The sequence below is a fragment of the Gadus chalcogrammus genome, chromosome 10 (genome assembly GCF_026213295.1).
Source record: "Gadus chalcogrammus isolate NIFS_2021 chromosome 10, NIFS_Gcha_1.0, whole genome shotgun sequence".
NCBI classification, from domain to species: domain Eukaryota; kingdom Metazoa; phylum Chordata; class Actinopteri; order Gadiformes; family Gadidae; genus Gadus; species Gadus chalcogrammus.
In genome coordinates, this window is record NC_079421.1 from 20,224,946 (window position 1) to 20,235,727 (window position 10,782).

Consider the following 10,782-nt stretch of genomic DNA (forward strand, 5'->3'; position numbering starts at 1 on the left):
ACCAGATTAACTAAAAACATCTCCGCCACAGATGAACACCCAAGAGTGAAAAGGAGAGAGGGAGGGAGAGAGCCAGAAAGATAGAGTGAGGAGCCAGAGAGGGATAGAGTGTGAGAGACAGAGAGAGGAGAGAGAAAGCTAAAGAGATAGTGAGAGAGAGAGTGAGTGAGGGAGAGGGAGAGAGCAAGAGGGGGGGAGAGAGAGAGAGCAAGAGAGAGAGAGAGAGAGAGAGAGAGAGAGAGAGAGAGAGAGAGAGAGAGAGAGAGAGAGAGAGAGAGAGAGAGAGAGAAAGCAAAATGAGCGTTTAGCCGCTAGTGTGAATTGCCTTTCGCACCAGACAGATTTCCTGATCCCATAATGGCTCTAGCTAGCATTCTTAGCGCAAATTCTCTCCGGTGCTTGTGTCGGTTGCACATGCTCTCGTGGCCTAATGAGGGAGCATTAGCCAGGGGAGCCGCGGTAATTAGAGCCAACGTCAGCTCCGAGGACAGATGGCACGCTAAGACAAGCCTCCGCTCCCCTCACACGCCTTCCACTTGATTGTGTCCCGCGCTCATCATTCTCCTCACACACACACACACACACACACACTCAGAGTGAGGGCTGGGGGGAGGGAGAGAGACGGGGGAGGGAGGTGGGTGAGAGGGGGTCGGGGGCGATGGGGGACAAATGGGGGTGGAGGAGAGAGAGGGAGAGTGGTGGGAAGTAGTGAAAGAAGGCGAGAGAAAGAGAGAGGGAGAGAAAGAGAGAGGGAGCGAAAGAGAGAGGGATGAGGTTGAGGGAGGGACACCCGGGGAGAGAGGGGTGCGAGAGATGTGGAGGAGAGGAAGGAGAGAAGGAGGGAGGGTAAGACTAGATGGGGGAGAGAGGGGGGAGAGGGGAAAGAGAGGGAGGAGCGGCTGCAAGAGAGAGAGGGATGAGCGAGAAGGAGTGTTGAAGGAGAGATGGTAGGATGTGAGAGAGGGAGAGAGAGAGAGAAGGATGAGTTAGTGAAAGTGTGATGTGGAGAAAAAAAGGCGAATCGAGGCAGGGGGGATAAAAAATAGAAACAGATTGTTGGTAAAAAAAAAAAAAAAAGAGAGAGAGAGGGAGGGAAACAAGAGTTAGGTTGTCAGAATATCAACCATCATTTCTATTGTCTCCAATATGTCATAATCTTTTGATAGGGATGCTGGAAATGAGGGAGTTTTAAGGATGATTTATTTCTTGTTAGCAGTTAGTCAGCCTGCACTACTTTCATAATGAGACGGAGATATATCCACATACAGTACTTGATATACATGCACACACACACCCCACATACACACAGACACACATATACGTGTGCACACACACACACACACACACACACACACACACACACACACACACACACACACACACACACACACACACACACACACACACACACACACACACACACACACACACACACATTCTTTCCCTCTGTACATTGCTACGTATACTGTGTAATATATAATAATATATAATAATAATAATATATTCCACTTCTTTTTTCTCCTCTCCTTCCCGTCCTTTCTCTTGGCTTCTCTTCAGGTCCATTAATAATGATGTTGCGCTCCATTCAGACATTTCTGATGAAAGGAAAAGACCGACCAATAATCTTACAGCACTAAGATCTGACAAGGAGTATTCCATAAATAAATAACAGAAGGCTCGGTGGATTAATATAGGGGTGTCATGTTGCAGGCTGCCTTTCATCAGGATGCCCTCAAGATGTCCCGTCAGTCTTCTGTAATTATAACACATCCCAAAGCCAGACATCCACAGCAAGTCAGAACACCGACACCGGAACCTATCCTCTCCCTCCCGCAGCCCCCCAACCCCCCAGCCCCGCAGCCCCGCCCATTCCAGGCAAAATGAATATTTGTGGCTGGTTGGAACATTTTTGTTTGAGTCGCCTACAAAGTCCACTTTGGGCTAACTTTGTTTTCAGGGAGGAGAGATCCTTCTGAGATGACTCAAACTATGACTGTGGATTAGGGCTCGACCAACGATCCGCATCAACCAGCGCCCATATTGGTTAGCTGGGTGGGCACACCTTCTGGACTCCCTCGGTAGACTGGGGTCAACATCATTCTGAATGCTACCTGGGCATCGGCATGGAATGAAGAATGAAACAAATGCATGAAGTTGTGAGGGTTTTCCTAAGATTGCGGAAGGCTACCCTACCAAACAAACCGATATTGCCACTTGGTGATTGAAATCGATAAGACATAAACAAGCATAGATAAATAAGTGGTATATACAAATATTCATTAGTTTCTCCAAAACCATCATCATTGAACCTCGGGGATAGTTGAGCAGGTTCCAAGGGGTACTTGTAAAATATTAGATTTTTCTTCGTTATTCCTACAAAACATAAAAATAAAACAGACATTTTGTCATTAATTCATAAAAAATGTATTGTCGCTGATCAATGAGCAATTGAAACACCTAGGCAACTACCATATCAATATTGACACTAAATGATAATGTGATTTAGTTCAAACATTAGTCTTGGTTGGTTTGATGCGGGCGAAGTGCTACTGCAGTTGTACTGGGTGGGCTGTGAGGATACATGAGCCCAGAAAAGGTTTGGACCAAACACTGCAAACCATCAAAAGGGCCTTGAATCCTAATTAAAATCGACGAGGAGATTTCTACATCCTTGACCGATTTGGGAGTGAGAAAAGCAGGTACGTTAAAGTGACAAAGCCAATCATCACCTTTCATGAATCATGGGTGTGCAGGGGCTTCCGCAGGTGTGTATGGTGCGGCGTGATTGGTAGAGAGCTGAGGGTTTACCCATCTGTTTATGCTGATTATGCTGATGGCGGCCAAGGAGTCTTTTAGCTTCTACTGAGCACAAAGCAACGCCCGCGGCTAAGCCAGTGAAAACCCCAGTTTGACTCTACATAATTAGCTGTCCCACTCTCCCTCCACTGCGGGATTTCATAATTTTTTCATTTTTTTTTTCATAAATACGTTGTTGTTGATGGTCATTTATTGTTCATGCAATCAAATAGATTGCTGTCTTGTTCGCCGGGCCGCTCGTTTAGCGTTAATTACACTGTACGAGATCTGTGCTGAAAGTTGTTGACAGCCAATCAACTTCTCACGTTTGGGGAGAATGTGGGGCAAAATACTCTGCTGAAAAAATGGATGGGCTAACAGAGGATAAAGTCAGGCCAAGCGAGGCCCAATCTACCGTCAGTTTGGTGAAGAGGAAGAGGAGGAGAAGAAGGAGGAGAAGGCATACATCGGAATTAAAAACTCAAGGGTTTTAAACAAACAGCAAAAAGCATTGCTTGACTATTATTTTCTTACACACATACGAATGGATGCACGCAATGGGAAACATATACACACATGAGGAACACACACAGTCACACACACAAACACAAACACACAAAGTATTTTCAGCTGGGTTGTTATGAAGGTTGTAGCTAGGAGTTACTCATATTTTCAGCGATTGGTATAGTAAAAGTTAATCGTTACGGTGGTATGTTGTTAGTTATATGTTTAGCACGCTAGTTTTAGTTAGTGGTGAAGTTAGTATTAGATGGCTATTTGCAGTATTTTTAGCAGGCTAGTGATAGTGTTAGTACTTCCTCTCTCTCGCTCATCTGGGGTAGAGCTAATACCTCAGGTGCTGACTCCAGTAGTGTTAACTCTCCACAGGGAAACAAACACACATTCACACACATATATACACACAGGCACACACATGCACACAAAGTCACACATACAAACACACACACACACAAGCATGCATAGTTTGTTTTGTGTGCATCACAATATTATGGAAAAACTAGAGAATTTCTACAAGGCAGACTTCTCTCACTATCTGTCTCTCTAACCATCTGTTTATCTGTCTCACTGCCTATCTGTGCGTTCCTCTGCCTGTCTGTAGGTCTCTCTCAGCATCTGTCCGCAGGTCTGTCTCACCGTGTCTTACCTGCAGCACCTGAAGAGCCTCGGGGCCTATCTGTTGCCGGCCATTGACTGAAAACACACGCACGCACGCGCGCACACACACACACACACCCCCCCCCCCACACGCACACACACACACACGCACCCCCCCCCCCCCACACACACACACACACGCACACACACACACGCACACACACACACACACACACACCCTCCCACACACACACACACACACGACTCTTGAACGAAGGAAGTGACGGTTTCCACATCTGAAGTACCTAAAGTATAAAATGGAACACAACATATACAACATATACACAGTATAAGGTTTATTCCGTTGTAAATACTACAGAGTAGCTGTGTGGTTCACAATTTAAAACAAAACAACGGTTTCTAGTCAAATAAGGAGCATCATTTATGTGCATTCTGGTTGTTCCAACTTAGTAAGTCAATTTTGTCAGTGTCCAGTTCAAACCATCGCAGTACGCACAGTCGCACAGTCGCACACACACTCATGCGCACAAGCACATGCAAATGGAAGCACACACACACACGCACAAGTACATGCACAAACAAACATACACGCATGCCACACCATCCTCTTCCTCGCCTTGTTTAGCTTTGGCACCTCAGCTGTTCACCAGGCTGGCTAGGGGGGAGGGGCGAGAAGGAGAGAGAGAGAGAGAGAGAGAGAGTTGATAATGAAGGTAACATGGCTTTGTCACCACAGATTGTTGCTCAGGGCCTTCCGTGCTGCCATGCTGCTGGTGTGTGTGTGTGTGTGTGTGTGTGTGTTAATATCTCTGCGTGTGGCCGTGCATGTTTGCGTGTGTGTAACTGTCTATGCGGCTATTAATTGTATGCGTGTGTGTGTGTGTGTGTATGTGTGTGTTTGTTTGGGTGTATGCATGTGTGCGGATGTGTTTGTGTGCCAGTGTATATGAGTGCAAGAGCTTGTGTGATCATGTGTGTAAATGTATGTGTGAACTCCACCCAACTTCCCACTTTCTCCTCTCTACCCTTCTCCTATTCTCCCCCCTCCGTGTCCCCCTTCCCTTCCCCCTCCCCTCGTCTTAGCTAGGCAAGTTTGTTGTCCACACTCCCCCCACTCGAATTTCCCAATGACATAAAATAGGTTGTATTTGTCATTTAGCACGACTAATAGTGATGCTTAATACAATGATAATGGATAGATGTACTCTGCATATAACTGCATAATAACAGCAACTGATTATGTACAACAGAAGTCTTGTGACGGTATGTTAAAAATACACTCCCGTTACAAATGTTTTCATATCATGAACCTCCATTAGATTATGAACGATGGCAGTTTGTTTACGAAGTGTGATGTCATTAACATGGAACTTGCTGCATTACAGAAATGAACATTTTATATCGTAACACTTTGATGTACCTGCCCATCCAAGATGTTTTCAAACTAGCTTCTTGCGTATCCATGCCTTGTTTGAGCAGATCTACTTGCCCTGTAACTTTGATTGATGTACAGCTTAACAAATAACAGACCATCAGCTCATTTCTATTCATAAGAACAGTCCTCCTCACACAAATCACAGTCTTGCATGGCAGAGGTGGTCGATCACATGCAATGGGGAGACGTGGGAGGGAGCAGGCAGGTTTTTATGCCTACCATTCCCCACACACTGCATAACACCTACCCTCTGTTGCTTGTGATAATCATGGCACTCAGCTAATGTCTTAATTGGTTGATTGGCTAAAGATCCAATTTACTTCATAGCCCCATGATATATATGATTGGCCACTCCAACCCTTTGGAACAACCCTTTCGAAATTGTTCAAATGAAAAATATGTTAATATCAGTCGTGATCGATTTAATTAACATCAAATTTGTGGAATTCGCAAGAAAGTCAGGTAATATAGGCTGGTGATTACACTCATTCTCTCTCTAATAGGCTAACAGAGAATATATTATGATTCACCCCATCTCTGATAGGCCAACAGAGTAAACAACAGGTTTTCTGAGGTCTGCCCGGCATCAGTCAGATTACCATTTTTAGATAATTTCAGACCACCGCACAAACACACACACACAATCACATACATAAACACCCACCTACACACACCATAAACATGCTCAGGATGTCCAGCAATGACACGCCATCACGAGGGCGAGGGGGAGGAAGATGGGGGAGGTTAGACGCGCAGCTACATCCTATTAGGTTCCAGTCCTCGGTCTTGAGCCGCCGTCCTCACATCAACGGGTGGTGGTAGGGTAGGGGGTGACGGAGAACCATACGCAGGGGCATCTGCTAGAGCCGTGTCTGGGTGGACCTACGGCCTCCACCTGCCGACCCCATCCACGGTGAAGCCCCCCTTGCTCTTAAACTCTGCCAACATCTGTCCCCATCGCTCACACTACTGCTTGGCGCTTGGTGGACGGCGTGGGGAAGGGACCGGGTGGTGGCGAGGAGAGTGGGTGTGTGGGTGGTGAGGGGAGTGGATGTGTTGGGTGTGGGTGGTGAGGGGGGGTGGAGGTGTGGGTGGTGGGTAGTGATGGATTCAATGATTCTTTTCCTTGATTCGGTTCGCGTCGGTCAGTTCGCCAAGAAGTGTCGTTCAGAATCGTTTGTTCGTTCGTTGAGTCGAGTTTCCGGTAGCGGTGAATCGAATCATGGAATGCACGGTTCTCAGCTCCCCTCCCTCGTTCTCACTCTCAAACGAAACACAACCTCACAACTTCAATAAAAAGCAGCGGGATGGGGGTGTAGTAGGAGAGGTCGACAACGAACCACGAAAGAACGAGACAGATTGACGAGACAGCTTGACGAGACATTCAAATATTTGATAAATCTGGCATGACACAGAAAGTGCAAAGACGGCGTGCATTAACCATTTCACTTATATTGAATCGCATTATCATACGCTCGCTCACTAAGCCTATTCCCTCTTCACCACTCACAGTAAGTGAACAAACAGCGAGTCAGCGACTAGTGGGTCTGGGAGGAGTCAAGTCTGAGAATGAACGAGAGAGAAGAATCAGTTCTGTTTTTTTTTTTTAAAGATTTGTTCATTCGAACTGATTAGGTCACGAACGAGCCATCACTAGTGGTGGGGGGTTGGGTATGTGGGTGGATGTGGGTGGTGAGGGGAGTGGATGTGGGTGGTGAGGGGAGTGGATGTGGGTGGTGAGGGGAGTGGATGTGGGTGGTGAGGGGAGTGGATGTGGGTGGTGAGGGGAGTGGATGTGGGTGTGGGTGGTGAGGGGAGTGGATGTGGGTGTGGGTGGTGAGGGGAGTGGATGTGTGTGGTGAGGGGAGTGGATGTGGGTGTGGGTGGTGAGGGGAGTGGATGTGGGTGTGGGTGGTGAGGGGAGTGGATGTTGGTGGTGAGGGGAGTGGATGTGGGTGGTGAGGGGAGTGAATGTGGGTGTGGGAGGGGAGTGGATGTGGGTGTGGGTGGTGAGGGGAGTGGATGTGGGTGTGGTTGGTGAGGGGAGTGGATGTGGGAGGTGAGGGGAGTGGATGTGGGAGGTGAGGGGAGTGGATGTGGGAGGTGAGGGGAGTGGGTGTGGGCGGTGAGGGGAGTGGATGTGGGCGGTGAGGGGAGTGGGTGTGGGCGGTGAGGGGAGTGGGTGTGGGCGGTGAGGGGAGTGGATGTGGGAGGTGAGGGGAGTGGATGTGGGAGGTGAGGGGAGTGGATGTGGGAGGTGAGGGGAGTGGGTGTGGGCGGTGAGGGGAGTGGATGTGGGTGGTGAGGGGAGTGGATGTGGGAGGTGAGGGGAGTGGATGTGGGAGGTGACGGGAGTGGATGTGGGGGCTATGGGGTCCTCAGTGGTGAAGGAAGCGGTTGTGTTGGGAGGTGGATGTGGGTCCGTGGGGTCAGGGTGGATGTGATGTTTTGGATGTGAGTAGAGTGGATGCTGCGGAGTGTTGGTGTTGGGGGGAGGGGAGGAGGAAGGGGGGAGGACACACTGAACACCAAAGCAACTAGAAAGTGGACTGAAGTGGACTGAAAAGCTTAAGCTTGGAGCCTCCAGCAGAGAGAATGATATAGCAGCCAATATCAAGTGTATATGATATTTCTTTTTTTACATATTAACGAGTTTATGACCATTAAACCAGATGATTTCATTTTCTGTATACATCGTTTATTTAAGCCTCTGTGTTTTCTGAGGCATGGTTGTCGATTTCATCAACACATGTTTGCATTTTTTACGATTGTTTTGGGTGTTAAATGTGAAATTATAGATGATTTGAGAAACCTAAAGCTGGTCTATTACCTGTTGATCAAAGTGGTATAATTGAATTCTCCTTGATTTTATCGTGAAGTACCCTACAATTATCTTTTAATTTCATCATATTCGTACAATCTAGTTATGCAATATATTCTAATTAGTTAATTGGATCTAGAAACACAAGCTGCAGTGGCTCTGTACATTACATCAATAGGTTTGGTTGATGAAAACAGTATTTTAAGCTAACAGGAACAGTCCACTTCTAAATCTCCTCCAGTGTGAACCCAATGAAATCAATCAACAGCCGTTGATTGTGCACAGTAATTATTCCAATTAATTGATTTAAATAAATTGCTTGAGACAACTTAATCACTTGATGTTTGAAAATCACAAAGGTCAATAATCCACTTGAAAAAAAAAAAAAAAGCTCAAAAGATAAGTCCTCTCCTGCTTCGAGGTTTGACGTCAAGAAATTAATATAATTACCCCAAAATTGTTTCTAAATCTTTTCGGATAGGAAGTCAGATGGGGGCTTATCGACTGTTCATTCCTCATTCAGCAGCAGATTGGTTGGAGTAACCGTTCGATCCCTCCACATATTATTCCCTCTTCTCTCTTCTGCAGGCTCAGCGAGAGACGTCCGCATTATGAGGATTTGTCACCAAATTAAGAGTTTGACATCTGTAGTAATGCAGCCCCCCCCCCCCCCCCCCCCTACCTTACTCAGAGTCCCTCCCAGCATTGTCCTCCCTCCTCTAATCCCACAAAGGAACTTCTGGAGGCATTCGTCGGGATTTGGCAGGAGTTTAGTCCCCGGAAATGGGAGGACAGGTTCATCAAAGCTCGCTGGCACCTCCTCCTCTTCCAGGAGCTGAATGGAGGAGGCCGTAATGAGCTGAAGGAGCAGAGTCCTGCTCTGATCTGAATGAGCGGGGAGGTGTTCTCGAGAACCGGTTGGGCGCGGGACTCAAACTGTTCCGCCTGGAATCCGGGACAAATCCCCGCACGTGACATGAACCCCTCATCTGGGTTTACTGGCACAGTTCTGCCTCATTCAGAGCAAAAAAGGAACAAGCAGAAAAGGGAATAGCAGTTTGTGGAGCTCCCGTGAAGAGCCCACTCTTTAACCATGATCCTGTTGGTAAGAGTGGAGGGCATTATTGCCATCGCGTTGGAATGCCTGGCGTCAGTCCCCAACCGAAGGATGGCCGTCAACCCCCTCTTGTAAAGTCCAGTTTTCCAGGTTTTCCTGCAGTGGGGCTCCGCAGCCAAACAATGCCCAGAGGAAGTGACCAACACCCGGGCCGCCGGCCGCTAATTGAATTCCTCTTAAAATAATAATGACACGGTGCTGGCCCCCCCCGGCCGCGACTCAGAGGTGTTTACGCAGCGAGGGGTGGACGGGCCGCGGCAGCAGGGGCCCTATTGTTGGGGGGGGGGGGCCTTACCGGCGGCTCTCCAAGCGGGAGGGGAGGCACCGGGTTTAAACGTGGCCAACTCCAAAAAGGACCCCGAGGAGGATTACCAGGTTCCCAGCCGCATGGGGCTGCACCCACCGTAACGTCATTAGACGGCATTAAAGCGTTTCACTTGTTCCTCCATTGTGGCCCCTCAGAACCCCTCCGAATCCGAGGGAGATTAGTCGACTAGCCGCTCTAATTGACAAACCAGGACTCGAGAGCGATTGTGGTCCCAAGATGATGTTATCCCCGCCACGCCGCTTTGAACGTCATAGCAAGAGATGGAGTGGTTTGGGGAGGTGGGGGGGGGGGGGGGGGGGGAGGCGGGATTAGATGCCGATAGTACGACAGAAAGATAAGAGTTAAGCTTTGCCTTCACAAGTGAGGGGTTTTCCCTTTATTTGTGTGTGATCCGTTTGATCCCCCAACATTCTGTTGAAGTCTCAAACGTTTTAAACGGATTCTGGCAAAGTTTTGGTCGAATATTCTGATATCATGTGTTTTGGCAATATCAGCGCTGCCTCATTCTGATTACAAACCGGCACGGGAATAACAATAAGGACGCATTAACATAACCCCGCTATTTCCATTTCCATTTTTCCTAGCCACCACCGGGAGGTCATTAGGGCCGGCGCACTCGACGACATTAGAACACACTCCAAACCTAATCTATTGATTATTTCCCGTGGTCCACAACACTCCACTCTCCCCTCCCTGCTGTATTCCAGAGAAGGGGACCATGCCTAATGTCCAGAGCGGGCGCCCATAGTCGGGGTGTGTAATTACAGGGTGATTAAAAGACTGGATGTGATGAATGAGGGACTAAGGGCCCCATGCTGCTCTGCTGGGGAGCCCAGCGAGGAGTCCTGGGCTGAATCAAGCTAATCAGCATTCAGAATTAAAACAGTCACAGTTGTTAGGGCGAGAGACAGAGAAACGAGTTAGAGAGTGAGAGAGGGAGGGAGGGGGAGAGGGAGACAGAGAGGGAGCAATAGAAAAAGAAAGAGAAAGAGGGTGGAAAGAAAGAGAGACAATGAAAGAGGGAGAGGGGGAGTGTGAAAGAGGAAGAGGCGGAGACAGAGAGAGAGAGAAGTTAGAGAGGGGGACATAGAGGAAGAGAGGGACAGAGGGAGGGTGAGACAGAGAGAGAGAAGACGGAGAGGGGGAGA